This window comes from Anoplolepis gracilipes, chromosome 1 (assembly GCF_047496725.1).
Source record: "Anoplolepis gracilipes chromosome 1, ASM4749672v1, whole genome shotgun sequence".
Taxonomy (NCBI): domain Eukaryota; kingdom Metazoa; phylum Arthropoda; class Insecta; order Hymenoptera; family Formicidae; genus Anoplolepis; species Anoplolepis gracilipes.
Genome location: NC_132970.1, coordinates 18,145,313 through 18,162,735, shown reverse-complemented (window position 1 = coordinate 18,162,735; position 17,423 = coordinate 18,145,313). Strand labels below are relative to the sequence as shown.

Genomic DNA, 17,423 nt, shown 5'->3' with positions numbered 1-17,423 from the left:
AGGAAGAAATATTTTCACGATTAACGAGAAATTTCCCAAGTTTGCGTAGCTGTGTAGGGAGTTACGGATAGCTTCCTTTACATCCTAGATACATCGACAGGTAACTTTTGGCTCTGCCAGCCCAACTACTTGATAGGCTAACATGGTCTGCCTCTGCGAGCACCTTGTTGCAAGTGTCTTGCGCCAAGTTTCGGTTAATGCGCCTAACTATACGCTGAACTTTAATCTTCGCCCGGTTATTTGCATAAGAATAATAAATTGACCGCCAGCAACGTCTATTTCCCGAGCAAGTTTGCGGATCTGTATCACCATTACTCGCTTCTTCTATCGCGCTGAATAACGACGAGTGATTTTAAAGGAGACAGTCGTTGTTATTACGTACGATCTATTGTTGCGAACAGCGACGGAATGGATGGAATTACATCGCGGTCAGTGATCATTAGTGAGTTTACTCTCTGCGACTGGGAATAATTCACGTTGCCCGATATAACGAGCGGACGCTTTTAATTATAACTATCGCCCATACATTTATTTACAAATGGCGCGCGCGTGGCGTTCGTTCCATTAAATTAATTCCCATAACGGCGTGCGGGCGTAATCCTGCTGCTGTAATTAAGAGTGTATATAACACATCACTATCGCGCGCAAGTAGAAGATGTATGCAATTTTGTTGGCTTCCTTCTCGATTGGGAAATCCATGCAATCGGCACGTCGATCAACAGTAAACTTCGATACTCGCAAGTGAAATAATTGCTTCATCGTATCGGAAAAGTTCCTTCTCGCCAGTTGTACCCATACTCGATGCATGGTATTTCGCGCGCGAGTGCTTGTGCGATATCTGCGATCTGAAACGACTGTCTCTTCAGAACACTTGTATTAATCGATTTCACCGGAGGCCTCTCTTGCCCGTATGTGTGTGTGTGTGTGCGTCACAGAGGGAGGTGTCCCTTAACTCTGGCGCAGTGATACTAATGACGTGGAAATTACTAGCGTTAAGCCGGGAGATAATCATGCTGAATCTTGCTGGGATCCCTTAAATAATCCAAGAATTACGCGGGAAATTACGTAACATCGCGACTGCGCGCTAACATTTTTCCCGTTTGGATAACGAAGCTACATACGTAATTTGGAATATTTCTCACAAATCTCTTTGCGATTTGAAAGAATAACTCTCGCGCGCGAATTAGCTGCAGCGAGAAAGTGTTTATATTCCCGGCATCTTTGTTCCATCTTCTCGAATATTCATTATTTTAATCAGCTGCGATAAGCAAGTATAGCTTATTACGAACCCATTCCGGTGAGAAGTTTCCCTCTTGCGATTAGTTTTCTCTAGCTCGTAGTACGAGTGTGAATATATATGTATACATTTCTTGGAAAATCTGCGTGTTGCTTGCTCAGCCATTTGCAGTAGACGATATCGCAGATTCGCCTCTCAACTTTGATGTTAGAAGCGCATCCGTGAAACGGGTGAATATACTGCCAACACACAGAATGAAGCAATCAAAACTTGTTATGTTATTAAAATGCGGTCGTACATAAATTTCACTGTAGATTTCGAATTTGACCTAATTAAAAACGCACTGGTTTGCGTAAACCGATGGTAGAGATACTCTGTCATCACGAAGGAAACGCTGCAGTTTTCATTTCTCTCTCGAAACAGTAGCACTATTTGTATGACGTGTAATCTTAGATCATATTTAAATCATTGAAATACGCACAGTATTGCAATTTTAATCGTCAGCCAGTTGAAAACTTGTTGCTGTAATTCTTGGTTTCTGACAGTTTTTCACTTACAAGCTACGCTCACGGAAATATCTTGTTAAATAATCAATGAACAAGCTGATTACCTCGAGACTCAATTTAATTTTCTTGCGATACAAGCTTTTGCTGCGTAATTATATCTTTCAACGATTTGAACTCTTACTTAGTTTATTAGCATTTATAATTCTTCTATTACCTTAAATTTATACAATCTAGCTAGTTGAATATAATCTGGGGCACATTAAATTGATTCATGCGATTTTTTAACTGATTATTATACATAAATCTTGCGATGAAACGGCAATGAAGATAAAAATGCTGAAACCGCCACAGCATTTTTCACTTTTCGCTCTATCTTTTTCTTTTCTGTAAAAATCTAAGATACCTACCTTTATCTTTTAAATTGAAAAATAATGTATGTGTAAGCATAAAAAATGTGTCAAAAATAAGATCACATTGCGATTCAATGTGATATCTTACAAAATGTAAAAATTTTTATATTTCGAGTCAACTATTATTTATTTTATTCCAATTTGCAGAAATTAGATCATTTTTACAAATAAAAGAAAATGTCATGATTATCCTACATTTGCAAATTAAATGTTACACATTTTCCCGTAATGCATCGTTTTTATCGTTCTTTTGTACTATGTCAATTTAAATTTAATAAAATTAATAAATTTTATTTGTTCGCGCATGACTAAAACTTAGCTGACCTCATTATTATGGCTTTGTAAAATTTTCACATACATATCTACACATATTTTTATAATACAATCTAGTAATTTTTCAAAGTTGCTCAACTATCGTAGATTTAAATTTTAGTTGAATTCGAAGCGCGTAATTTAAAGCACCGATATTTCATGCGATCCTTCGATAATGTAGGACAATATAGGATCGGAAATGTCTGAATTGTTCCACTTGGGAGCCAGTTTCCGCATTCATACAAAAGTCTTCGTACCTATCTACATCCGCCTATGTTCCACTGAAAATATTATAATATCGGTCGTATATAAGTATACGTATATATTGTGCTCTACATTCGCGATTTCGAGAATGTTGACTTAAGCGCTATGCACACTTGAAATATTACATGTATGTGACTCTCAAGAGATTCTGTAGAGCTCTCGGTCGTCTCCCATCCTTTGTAATTACAGTTAACTTTTGGATAACTACATGGTTCTCTGTTTCGTTTGCTCTGCTTCGTTCTAAACTTCTCACTCACTTTTCTTTTTCTTTTTTTTTCCTTTCAAATATAAAGAAGGAACTGACTTTTGTTAACACTAAATGTACAGAACGCATATTTACTATTTCAGAACTTAAACGTCATTTTTTACCGCGTTTTTCCCTTTTTTTTTTTTTTTTTAATCTACAGGGACACTTGCTTTTTCCCTGTCGTCTAGATTAATCTCGATGTACATTTCACTACGAAAACGCTCACTTAATTGAAGCGATATCTCGTATACATAAACCCGGAAATTATCATCCGTGTAAGAGATTCTCCCTGTCATTTCGCTTGGTGTAGCGGCAAATTCTGCCAAATTACAAATAACCACGATCCCTGACGCGATTATTCGTAACGTTCCGGCTTCATTCGCAAATTGCGTCGCGCTTGTCGAAATGTTACCGTTAATTATTATTTCCACGCAGACTCAAATTATTCCTACGGTATACTCTCTTCAGCGAGGTGGAGAGTTTTCGACAACAAAAGACGACATTCTTATCCCCCGATCGATTCTCCTTCAGTCGTTGTTATATCATGTATACATTAGCTTATTCTGTCTTGGTGATACATTGAAAAACAATCACGTAAACGTAAAGTAGCGCTGCTCCTCTAGACTCTATCTTACCCTCCTCTTTTAAGATCGTATCCTGTTATCAACCCGCTTCAAACTTAATTAAAATAAATATTGAAATAATCCAGCCCGAGGGACGACGAGTGCGGGAGAAAAAAATCTGCTAAATAAAAACGAGAGAAGTTGATCGAGGAAATCGAATGATACGTTCTTGAATGAACGGAAGCGTCGTAACGAGTTTTAATATTTTTGATAGTATCGATTGGATGGTCTCACGCATCTCACGCATCCCGATTGCGTCCGGGAATTTTCGGGCATCATGGTAAATCCTCAGGAATTATCCGTAGCAGCTTATAGTGCCGCTCTTTTTCTCTGCCCTTTATCGTTTCCTTTCTCGTCGCTTGAGAAAAAGCAATATCGTCACCGATGGTGCGGTGAAACTCACTTCTACGCGTACAAAAGTACTCCTCTCCCCTTCGGTCCTTCTACCACTTGCGAGGCCACCATATACCGAGAGAGTATCACCAATATTGAATAAACTTCGACTAAATTACAATAGATATATGTGCATATATCTACAATCATGACCATAATTATTAGGCTCAATTTTTCTTATTTCTTGTAAATATTGAGATGATTAAAATTGTTTAAAAACTATTGATAGTATGTTAAGGCTGAAACTTTAAGCTCCAAAATGTTTTTTTCATTTTTGTGTCTATGATGATTTTTCGCCAATTATCGATAACATTTCTGAAAAGTAATAGTTTAATTTAAAGTCATGTAACTCGACTACAAAAAAAGTCATAGGAAAGTTAAAAAAAAATTTTTGTAAGCAAAATGTTGTAATTTACGCAACTTGACTTAAATGTTTTGAGAGAAATTCTTTATTGAGCTGCAAAGTAAATAAAAAATACGTTATTTTAAGGAAAACAATGTGTTCTTTTTTAAACTATGGTATATAAAAGATACAATATTTTAAAAACTATCGATAACAACAAGTTATCGATAGTTGATCGGTAATTTTTAAAAAATTTGAAACTAACCTGTATTTTTCAGAAATGTTGTCGATACTCGGCGAAAAATTGTTGCAGACAAAAAATTAAAAAAGTATCTTGAAGCTTGAAGTTTTAGCGTACGTTGATCAATTTTTTTTCAAATTTTTCAACCTTTTCAATATTTACATACTAAGAAATAATAAAAAGGATGTCTAATAATTTTGGCTGTGGTTGTATGTCATCTGACGATGCGGTATATTATTTCTTTTGACTACCCGCTTGTTTCCTTTACCGCGATAGATTCTTTGAAGCCACAGGGGAATCGCTCATGTTTTCACATTGACTTTTCCTTCCCGCTCTTGGCGACGGTGTTTCTTTTCAGCCTGTATCATATCGCCGATTGCGATTCATCAACGTTTCTTTTATCGTTCTATTTTTTCATGTTTTGGATCTGTCAATTTTTCGTGTATGCATTTTTTCTCTTTTCTTCGGTAGTTTAAAATGGGAATCTTAATGTCTAAAAAAACTAGACTTCACAGAGACTATTCAATGTCACTTCATAGCTCTTGCATCAGTGCGACTTCTTCTTAGAACGAGCTAGGCGAGGAAACAAGCCATGATTTATTTCATCATTTCATCCTCGTTTTACTCTCTCTTTTTATTACGAGATCGGGAAAGAAACAGAGATGGAGATGGAAAAGGGTGACAAAAGTTATTTTTACTAACGTTCTCCCTCTTTACGACGTATGTGCCGAATGGCACTTACCCTACTTGTCCGCGCCAGTTGCGCTACGTGCATCATCTTCGAGAGACGTCTGCCCTTTAGACATTGTGACTGGCTCGATCGAATTTTAAAGATTACCCGCAATGGATCGAGGATACATGCTTTCGAGAGAGAAGGTTGACGGATTATTTTACACTTCAGAGGTGATTTCCCGACTGCGTCGAGGAATTTATCTAATTAGAGGAATAGACGTGCATTTGCACACTGATGACAAGATGGCTTTGCTAGCGATGATAAGACCTGACAGATAGAACACTAGAGGAGGACATCTTTTATACATAGAGATATTCCAGATCTGTCGAACATTTCTTTCGCTATAAAATTTATGCGTATGATAGTTGTGGAATACAGTTTTTTTTTTTCAAATTTAAACTGTACTGTTATTTTTAAACTTGCCTAAATACATTAAGGACGACTTAATGCATGGTTAATAATGTTAATAGTTTAATTTCGAAAATGAAGATTACGCATTAATCATTCGATGATTTGATATAGAAAAAGGAAAATATAAATATATTATCAAAATCTTTTCTTGAGGAAATCTTCGTGTCTTGACCAACAAAATTATTAACGAATGTATTTGTATTTCATAATTCTTTCTATAATTATCAATAATCTTTTATATCGAAAAGATGATTGGAATTTTTAAAACGATAGAATTCATATTTAAAGAAATATTTGATAATTTTCAAATAATTATTACATTACAATAGCTAAATCGTGATTGATGGTGAATTTTTTGATAGTATTAAATACGTCAAAAGTTATATATCAGAAATAATTATTTCATTGATCGACTGACTTACTGACATAATATATTTACCTTTCCGAAAAAACTGAGAAACTAAGAATTACAAAAAGTTATGAGTTATGTAGAGATAAAAGCAAAAGTTCAAATGTTTTGTATCCATCGAAAAAAGATATATTTAGTAATAAATTATAATTACGAATATACAATAAATAAATCTAGTGAAAAAAAAAATGAGAGAGAGAGAGAGAGAGAGAAAATTTTCATTTTTTTTTAAGTGACAATATAATTCTTTGTGATTGATGCAATAATCATTTGTCATGCAATTAAATAAAGAATGACAGTCTTCATGCAGCTATTAATTCAATTTTCGTAATCAATTAGATTATATATGCGCTTGTCATTTAGACCTATTATATTTTTGACAAGTGGACGATAGCTTCTGTCACATCGCGATACGCAGATTGCGATTGGACATAAATGAAGAAAGTAGAGCGACAAGAGAGGATGAAATGAATAATCGTGAATTAATGTAAATTGCGATAAAAAAATATTTGCTTTCACAAATGATTTATTCTCATGCGTCAAATCGGTTGGAAACCCGGATGGAAGAGAAGACTGGACGGACTAATAAACGGAAGAGAAAGAAATCCAGGTAATAAAGCGCCGGAGCGAGAGCTTAATAATCTCGGCCGGGCGACTTTGCATTCGCATCCCCTTCACAATCCAAACTGCAGCCATGCTTTCTCTCCCTCTCTCTTTCTCTCTCTCTCTCTCTCTCTCTCTCTCTCTCTCTCTCTTCCTACGTTCGTGCAGAAATCAATAGCAGGCACGTGCATGTAATTGGTATAACCGTCTCGTTCCTATCGAATTAGCAACAATAATGCCGCGATGATTTGTACGGACCACTTATCCACCAGTATGTACAATGCATCGGATAATGATAATAGTGGTTAAACAGAGTGAGATATAGAAAAAGAAGAGGAAAAGTCACTTGGAATTCACTCGAATGGAGATCAATCGCGCAACAGATTGGCTATTCGCTTTGCAGTCTATTAAACGGAATTTATTGCAGCAAACTTTTTTCCCTTCTCCTTCCTAGAGATGTAACACGCGCATCTCTGCGTCTCGCGAACGACGACGGATAGACATCCATCTCTTTATACATCCACCGCGGGCGCCGTTAACGTAGAGAGAACTTGGGCGAATTGAATTTACGGCACCGCGAATGGAAATCTCCGGAAAGCTCGTAAATTTTGACACTGTGTAGCAACGAGCTCGTCCGCGCGCGACCAAGTAACTTGTGAAAAAAAAAAAAAAAAAAAAAGAGAAAAAGGTAGGACTCTCGAACAGGAAACTGTCAGTAATTAAAATTCCGCGGGGATCGTGAACTTTTTTTTCCCAGTTTTTATGACTCGCTGGCGCGCGATTCCTCTTGCGCGCTCTCCTTCTTAAAGTCAAAGAATCCGGAAAGAGTCTCAGTTTCCGCCGCTTCTAAGTTTACAGCGTCGCTGATTTAAAAGTGACTCTCCTTCTTTCTTACACCGTTTCCTCCTCTTTTCTTTTTATTTTTCATCTATAAGCGATAATCTTTGTGACAAAGTTAAATATTGGCCATCTTGTGTTCAAATGTAAAAATAATCGATTAGGTTCAATCTATTATAATATAATAGCGGTGAATTGTTTTGAAAATTTCTCTAGGATAGCTTAGAGTATACCGCGAGCAAATTAATCTTCCGTTGACAGGAACAGTTACAATCAAAGTTAACAATGTTCTTAACTAAGTTTGTACCTTTCCTATTCTGATCTTATACAGGATGTTCCGGAATGGAATTTTAATGACAGATTCTTTGAGCAATCTGGACTCGATTTTTCTTTCGCTTAAATGTCAAAGTGTCATTGAAATTACTCGAATTATCGCAATTGGCAATTGGAAATGCGAAACAAACCTCTGGCCAGTAATATAAAATAAGAAAACCTTACTATTAATTTAAATTTAAGTACTTTATTTTTACAAACTTTTAATTGCTATAATCTTTTTGTTTAATGTCCAGTATTAAGAACTTGCATTTGAAACTTTCTTCTTCTTCAGGTAACTTTCTTTAAAATCTATCAAGAAAATTAGTCTGTATAAATACGTATATTAAAGACGATCTTATATTAAAGATGATATATGATGTTGAAAATACTTTTTCTAAAAATCATCTCCGAAAATTCTGGCGCATTCGTGTGGAACGTGTAAACAATTTTATAATTTTTACGAGCGGAAATAAATTGATAATTGCATCAAGAAAAGTTAAATTGCTAGTTATTGTGCGAGATATAAAGTGTGTACAACTAATTGTAAATTTGTGCAAATGTCAGGACAGATTAAGAGATTGACGTTTTTTTATGTTTTTATTATAATTTTGATATTTATAATATCGCATAACATTCTAATGTTTTCGTTCAAATCGACGAGATACGAGACAATTTTTAATACGTCACTTAAAATATCATGTTCTGATATTTTAAAATATTACTAATTCTGTCCTCAATTTTCATGCTAATATATCTACTTTATATTTTACTTGTTTTAAAGATAATTATTCCATACTTTTTACAGTACGTGAGTAAAAATTATTATTTTACTGTGCTCATTTAAAACATTATTCTTAATTTTATCTAAAATTTGAAAATTGCGCAAGATGAAAAATATAGACAAAACGATAGAATGTTTTTTTTTTTTTTAAATGAAACAAGAAAAATTTAACGACTACATTTTACCTGAGTAATATAATTTAGTGAATACATATAATATCTTAGCAGAAATCTGTGAAACATAGATTAATGGAGTTTCCCGCTGCAAATTCCTGTCCGATATAGCGTCTCGTGAGGAAGAGATTTCTTTTTTAATTTGATATCGTTGCCAAGAATGTAACTTACTCTCGCGCGCCCAACTCCACTGCAGACTATGCACCGCCATAAATCGATATCGATAGCGCACGTGGTTAAAGATGGGACCATTTTAATATCTCCGTCGGCTTTAGATATTCTGGTTTTTATACGAGAGCTCCGCATCTCTTCCCACGTGTAAATATATTAAAATGTATTGATCTTTTACGTAAAATACAATTTATTTTTTTAGTAAAGAACTTTCTCTCTCTCTCTCTCTCTCTCTCTATCTCTCTTTCGCATAAAGAATTGATTTCTGAATAACCACAGGGTAGAAATAAATTCTTTCATTATATTATTTTTTTGCTGAAAGCGATGACATATAAAGAAAACATTCGAAGAATGTTATATTTCATTCACAAGAAACTTGTACCGTATAATTTTAGATATTTTATTAAAAGAAAATATTTTTATAACACAATTTAACAAATAAACATTTTAAAAAATAATTATTTCTAAATAGTTTTTTTTACGTTTATTATAATTTTAAGTTTTTTTTAGAATACTTTCAATTTTTTACAAAAATTTTTAAAATATATAGATTTATTACACAATACAAAAAATTTATATTTTAGAACGTTATATTGAATTTGTCATTATTTTTATCAATTTTTTTATTATACACTGAAATTATATTTAGTAAAAGTAATCTGAAATATTTATATAAAATGTAATAATATAATAATTTTTTAATTTTAATATCTATCATATTAATTTCATTACTTTAAGACATTAAATTTGTATTTAGCAGACTAAAAAATCTATAAATTTGAATAATTGAAAAATATTTGATATATATTATAGATTGAAATCTTCAATTTATAACTTCTCTGTCATAGACTCAATATTTAATAATGAAAATCTTATTAGCTCTGCAATAAATTTTTATAATGGTTAAAAATTTGTAACAATACATATTACATTTGCATACAAAAAAAAGCAAATTATTGTGCTTTCTCTTGAATTTGAAAAAAGTAATTTTTTTTTATCGGGTTATTCTAATATTTGTGATATATTTAATGTTTTATATATAAATACAAAAAAGACAATCTTGTGCAAATTGATAATTATATCGTTTATACAATTTATCTCGAGTAAAGAGGTTAAAGTTAAAAGTGACAGATAAAAAATTCGGCTCTTATGCAGGATAATCCTTAACATTTTGAACATTCGAAAAAATTGCAAGTTTACACCGAATGGGTGAGGCAAAATTACCTGCGATAGAAAAGCGAGGTTTGAAGTTTAACGAGTCACGCGACAGATCGATTGGTTAGATTCCTGATACGAGTTCGATCGCGTTCGCAAATTCTGTTCGACGACATTGGCGAATATCAAGAGAGACGAATTGTGCTGTGGAAGAAACTTTTTAACCGATATGTTTGCATACGCTCGGGTTTTTTGCGCAAAACAGCCTCATTGTCTCAGTTTCGCCAAGAGGAGCAGGATGAATACCAAGACGGCGAGGAGACGCGATGAGGAACTTTGCCGTCACGAAATAGCTCCAGGCGTTTAATGCCGAACTAACTCAATCTGAAACGAAAACGAGTTATCGGTGCTAATACAATTCGATCGTACAACCGCCAGCGGTCTCTGTCGTTCGACGGTAAAAAGATCCCAACCCGATAGGACAGCGGAGATCTCTTGATATATACGCGTCGGCTACCCACGGTAGCAATGTATATATATCTCGTATATCCTGTATATATGTGTATATATCCCATCGGTGTGCTCCAATTTTCGCTATTCGAATCTCATCCCGGAATATCGATCCGTTGATGTCAGTTAACGTTTATCCTAAAGAATGGACCTTCCAACCTTTCCAGCTCAAATTGTCTTTTCGTTTCTCGATGCGTTTAATCGCAGTTTATTACACTTAATGTCGTGAGATTTCGGTTAACTTTGCAAAATATGAACTCTACACTTCTAATAACGTAACTTATAATAAATGTAACTTGTTTCTGGCATAAATACAATTTTTAATGTATCTGAGTATTTTTATCGCGTATATGATTTTACAAAAAAAAAAAAAAAAAAAAAAAAAAATGAAGTGTAGGTGTTTCCCTATTTAAATATCTGATTATATTGCGCTCTTTAACTAGTACAAATATTTTTTTTAAATTAGAGTACATTCAGCAGAATACTTAAATTATTATTCTTAATTATCCCACGCACTTTTTATTTATATAAAAGATCACATTTGTGTGTGGGCTAATTGCCTCGACATTATCGTTCTTTTCCTTCTCGTATTCTCCTTTTCTTTTCCGCCTTCTCATCTGTCTGTTTATCGAGGTCGTTTATCGCTTTTGGTTCGCAAATTTCTTCCTCTCTCGCTACCCAGTCTTTATCTACGCTAGCTTTTTCCTTCTTTTCTTCTTATTTCTGGTACGTCACATTCCTCGGCACGGTTCGTTTCACCTTCTCTCGTCGTCCCGTCTCCGGTCTGTTTTCCCGCCCTTTATCTCGCTCTGGCCTCATCACTCTCGCCTTCCCGCCCCCTTCTTTTTTCCGCGACCTCCGCCGAAACATATTTCCTCGAAACGTCAGAGTTCACCTGCTTCAAGTCACTTCGGCTCGATCGATCGGTCGTGCGTCGTGTCCCAACTCATGAAATCCGGATTTGCCCTCTGCATACATTTGCGATTTGCGAAATCGCGTTTGCTGCCGTACACACATCAGTCGACGATGATCATTTGCGTCGCCCTTGACACCCGAGTTTGAAACATACCTATAGGCGCGATAAATTACGTCGCGAGAAAATTATAAGGAAAAGGAGAGAGAGAGAGAGAGAGAGAGAGAGAGAGAGAGAGAGTTATACTTTTCTATTAAAATTATTGAAAATTATACTTGTGTAAATGTAATGTGAAATATAATAAACAAAAAATTAAAAAAATCTCGATACAAAGGATTCGCATCAAAGTAAAGGATGTTGCATGTCTTTCACATTTCCAATAGATATTTTCCAGGAAAAATTCTTTAACAGTATAGTATTGGAAATCTTATATTACAATGACTTCCGGTTGTAAGATACATTTTTGATCCGGTTATAAGACTGTCAATCATCTTCTCTTTGCGAACAAACTTCAAGCTCTTTATCGAAAGCCAATAAATCATGTACGAACGAATTATTTTAATAATAAAAAATGCAAAACTTTTTGTATTATTTTTGTGTTTATGTTAGTTCAATAAAAATGATTTTATAGTTTTAGTAGTTATTTAATATAGTTATTACATAATTATTGAATCGCGTCGCGGACGTATCGTATAGTACGGACATATATCTCGGTTGCATTTATATAATATATACTTTTGTTTATATAATATGTAATATATAATTTAGATTTATTGAATGACCAGTAATAATTAATCTCGCTTCTACTCTCATCTCAGTTTTGTCCTCGATCAGCTGCTAGCAAGATTTGTAGAATAATTTTTACATAAAAGATAAACAAATCTTCAATAAAACAGCCCGAATCCTTAATGATTATGTATGAACAGAACTTACTGTACCGAGATATTCAATATTTAAAATTAATAAGATCTCTAAGTTTTCGTTGAGAAAAAATTTACATCTCAAATTTAATAAAGAAGAATATGTCTGTAATATAAATTGTGGCCAACTAAATCGATTTTATATTCTACGGAAAAGGAAGTACTTCTTTATTCTACTTACGAATTCGTCCGGGAAACATGCTTGTTTTAGCTTTTTCAAGCGCAAGTGTTTTCCTTAAATGTTTGATGACGCGAGAACACAGAGATACCTCGTCGAATTATACGTAGAAAGCGCGGGAAACTTTTGGCTTGACATTGCCAACATCGTCGTACGATGCAGGGACCTTTTCTTATTTACCGTTGACGAAACTTAGCGTCTCGTAAGTGTCGAAACGATTCTAGAGGTTGCAAACGTGTTTTATTTACGACTGAGAGGGAGATGGCGTGTTGTAACGTCCGTCGTGTCGACGTGAAACTTTTGTGGAAAATTAAGGAAAGTTGCTCCGGCGATTGGTCCGCGAAATCGCCCCGGGAAAACTTTTAAAGCAATCCGCTGCCGTGCGGCACGCGAGCAAATTTTCTTGTTTTTTTTTCTTGTTTTTTTTTCTTTTTTTTTTCTACGCAAAAGCTATACCTCGTTTTTTATCGCCCGTTGAATTTGCGAGCACGAAACATTCCGGTTTGTTTCACTCTTCGTGTGTACATTTATTCGATTGCTCAAAACAATTAGCAATTTCCTTTGACAAACTTCAACGATAGAATATGGCATGCACGTAAAATAAACGACTTAAAAGAAAATAAATTTTTATTCTATTATTAATAACAGATTTTATATTTTTTGATTCTATATATATTCTTCTTCTCTCTATCTCATCTGATGAAAATAAATGTGTAGTGTATATATATATATATATATATATATATATATATATATATATATGTATATGTATATATGTATTGTATATACATTATTCTCTCTTATTCTATAAATAATTATTATATAATAATTGTTAATTATACAATATTACTTTACGAAGTCAATTTAATTAATGAAAATGTGATAATATACACATACATGCAAAATTGCGTTTATTTAACGTAATATAGATTTAATCATTAAATAAAAGAAATATTAAATTTGCTTTGAATAAAAAGATTTATTTGTCATATAAAACAGCTCTCCATAGCGCGGGTGAGGTTTATTAGTTGAATAAGGGAAAGCGATATGTAGGATAATTGATGAAAAATACGATTCATCGGGCGCATTTAATGGGGAGTTTTATCATGCGAATATCGGCCGCTATCGGAGATAGAGAGAAAGAGAAAGAGCGAGAGAGAGAAGCTATGATCAATAGTCATGATTTCATTGGCGTGGGTGCAACAAGTAGTTGCAAATTTCGTTTATAGATGCAATGCGCAGGCAATAAACACTTATACGACTTGCATGCTTTGCTTGGGGAAATATTAATTTGCGTTATATGTGAAACGGTGACACCGAATTGCGTCGTTTTGATCCCATATAACGGGCGAAATTGTTTCTCTAACAACATCGTTTCGTCGTTGTTATGGACTCATTGTCGACTTCATTAATTATATTTGTTCATACATTTGTACACTTTTTCAAGCGAATTCGTACAAATTATACATAAGCGCGGTTGCTCTGATCAATGCTTATTATTGTTAGTGGTTTAAGTAAGTCACGTGAGCTTTCTGTTACGGACGAATCTAAAGGAAAATGCCGCTGGTCACACATTTACACAATGACGATCTCGATTATTTTCTCTTTCTCTGAGTTTCACAGTAAGCTTAATAATAATAATAATGTGTGATAATATACTGTAGGGAATAAATATACTAAAAGGAATATAATATATTAAAGAGAAACATAACAAAAGGTCAAAGTTTACGTGACTCAATAAAGTAATGTATAATAGAAACGTAATTTATATAAATTTAATATATTTTTTCTCCTTTTTTTTTTGTTTTTCTTTTTTTTTTTTTTTTTTTTTTTTTTATTTGACGCTAAAATTACAGATGCGATTTCTGAAATATATATTTGTCTCTTGCAGATATAAAAATAAAGAGAGCATTGAATATTATTTGATACTAGTTCAGATTCATACTAGTAAAAGTGCTGTAATAGGATTTTTTCTAATAAATAAATAAAAATTTCTTTCATATTTTTCCAACATTATTCTTGCAAAAAAATATTTTTGTGTATACTTTATTAGAAAATGTTTATTGAAAAAGTTGTTTTATTGTATAAAGATTCATGTGCGATATATCGATTCGGTGTACAGTGTTATTGTCCTTTCTATAAACTCAACGAGGTGTAAGAGGAATATTTGCAGACTATGCAGCATCCTATTTTTTAAAAATACTTTTGAAAAATACTTTGTATACACTTATGTGTACAAAGAGTGCTTCCTATAATTATATTATTCTCAAATATAAATTTTTATCCTGTTTAAATATGTATATTGTCAACAGAAATGACAATCGATTTTTAACCAAAGGCAAATAATAGCAGATGTATTTAATTGCAAATGCTATTATTAATTTTCAAAGAATATTGCTGAAAGCTTACCTAATTAATAGCTCCGGCGAAATTCTATCGACAAAATTACCATTTCCACATTCTCCTATTTGGAATATACAATGAGAGAAATAGTTTTAGACCTATATGTGCGATTGTCTGTATAATTACTTTCAAGTTCTTTTTTTTTTTGTTTTTTTTTTGAAAAAATTTAAGCTCTGAATTATCACAGAAAAATACTGATACGTTTCCGTCGATACGATTTCTTTCATTAAGGAAGCTCTTTTGCAGATACTTTTTCGATTACATCCAGGTCGCGATTACCGATACGATTACGAATGCAAGTCGCGTCCGCGAACAAGCTCGGTCCAGGCCATGGCAGCGAACTGTATTGATAACTTCGGTTTCTTCGTCGGAATTTTATCAAGGAAACTTCTGGTATCTTCCAACGTTTCATGCATCCTTCTCTTACAGAAATGTATTACTAGTGAGTTAGTGATTAATGAGCACTGCTCCGTATGATTAATTACTTATTTTGAGTACTTAAATTACTAAGGTGCAGTAATTTCTAGTGATTTAATTACTAAAATTCCAGTGATCACAAGCACTTCATATTGAGGATTTCAGCGATTAAATACTGCCTTAACTTTATTAATAAAATATTGAGGTATAATACTTACACGAATCACTGTTAAGAATTTAATTAATTGTGAGATAAAGTATTGGCATTAATATTTCAATATCCAAGTCTCTAAGTCAAGTGCCTTAAAGCATTTGACTACCGCTATGCAACGCGTTATTCACTATCTATTCAACTTTTTGTCATAGGCAACTATAAAGTTTACAAAATGCGGTTAATAAGATTGCAATAACTATTTCTGACAATTTAATTTCCGATCCTCATGCAGAGGAATTCAGATATTGAATTATTTTTTTTTTTTTTTTTTTTTTTTTTTTTTTAAAGGACAGAAATATCCAGGTAATATTTATCAAAAATTATTAGTATTTTATTAATGCCAGTAATTTTATCAAGCACTTCAATCAGTGCTTGGACCAAGTAGTAGCCAAAAAATTACTGAAATACTGTCAGTATTTAATTAATTGCTGTATTTTTCGCAATAAACCGCAGTATTAAATTTCCGTAAGGGAATTGCCCCTCGCACGAGCTCCACAACACGGCTGGCAAAGTTGGCCGATTTAATTTTCTAAATATTCATAGTACACCTTGTCCCTCCGGTGAGTGAAACTACGCACCGAAAGAGAAAGAGAGAGAGAGAGAGAGAGAGAGAGAGAAAAGAGAAATGACTATAAATATTCTATCTCATGTCTCGCCACAACTTCAAACGAGAGACGAATATGGGATATCTCAGATGAGATCTGCCTCTCTGCTAGCGTATATTCATGTCAAATGTAACGAAATATTAAATTATATCATTATCCATGCAAATTGAAGGTTCCCATATGGTGAACTGAAATACTTAAGGGAAACTATCTAAAAAACCAAAAACACTTGAAAACGAGCTTGAACAAATCAAATTAATTTTTTTTCGTTAAAGGAAATTATATGCAAATTCAGCTTATAGTAATGTGAATTAATCTGAATTGATTTTGATATAAAGCAAGAGAGCGCAAATAATGTATGTAATTACACACACGCATGTAGTACAAAAAGTGTTTATTAATTTAAATTTCAAGAACGGTTGTCAAATCTGCGATAGCATTAGTAGTTTATGCAATCAAAATGTAATAGAATATTTTCCTCCTCAAATTATGATATTTAAAAAGTACATTAGACGTAAAATTAATGTTGAGAGAACTATTTTAGTTCTAAAAGGATAATTAGGTTTTTTTTTAACGCAACTATTTTTTCCTGCAATCTCTAAAAAAGTGATGGTATTTAATTCGCATTGCATCTTCAAAATGATAAAAAAATAATTGATATGCTTTCGACCAAGATAGTCTGCTCTTTCTTCCACCATCGATCGATGTATAATTTCGTCAATTTTTATATAATAAATAATTTTTTTGCAACACACTTTGGCGGGTGGGTCGATTCTTTGTTGACTGTACCCAGCAGCCAAGGTTCGGTCTATCGATTCGTTTTTGGCGAAAAGCAATCTACCTCCACGAGCGATACCTATACACCAAGGACCCCTGAGCGGTGTCCCAAATTTCGTGATATATCCGCTAGCGGCTGCTGTACTCTTCGTGATATGTTGGCTTGGGTATGCGACCTGGGTGCGGAATATTGCGTATATATGATGGTGCGTCGGTTACGCGCGCGAACGCCCTTTGTGCACGTAATAATCGTTGCATTATTCGATTCCAATCTGGTCTTGGGGTCATTTGTATTGATTTATTGAGCACACCCGCCTATTTG

At 33.7% G+C, this 17,423-nt stretch overlaps 2 protein-coding genes across 6 annotated transcripts in view; one reads left to right on the top strand and one right to left on the bottom strand.

The window, feature by feature from the left end:
- LOC140672753 (uncharacterized) overlaps nucleotides 1-17,423 on the top strand; it is a 201,790-nt gene that overhangs the window by 111,987 nt on the left and 72,380 nt on the right. The gene's annotated exons all lie outside the window — the stretch shown is intronic.
- The window catches only part of LOC140672726 (1-phosphatidylinositol 4,5-bisphosphate phosphodiesterase epsilon-1), a 135,286-nt gene that overhangs the window by 110,369 nt on the left and 7,494 nt on the right, over nucleotides 1-17,423 (bottom strand). Inside the window, exon 1 of one of the 3 annotated variants that reach the window (XM_072905114.1) lies at nucleotides 1,290-5,897. The exons of the other annotated variants lie outside the window; for them this stretch is intronic. The gene's annotated coding sequence lies outside the window, so the exon portion shown is untranslated. Of the gene's footprint in view, nucleotides 1-1,289; nucleotides 5,898-17,423 lie in introns of those variants that run through there. 3 annotated transcript variants of the gene reach the window in all.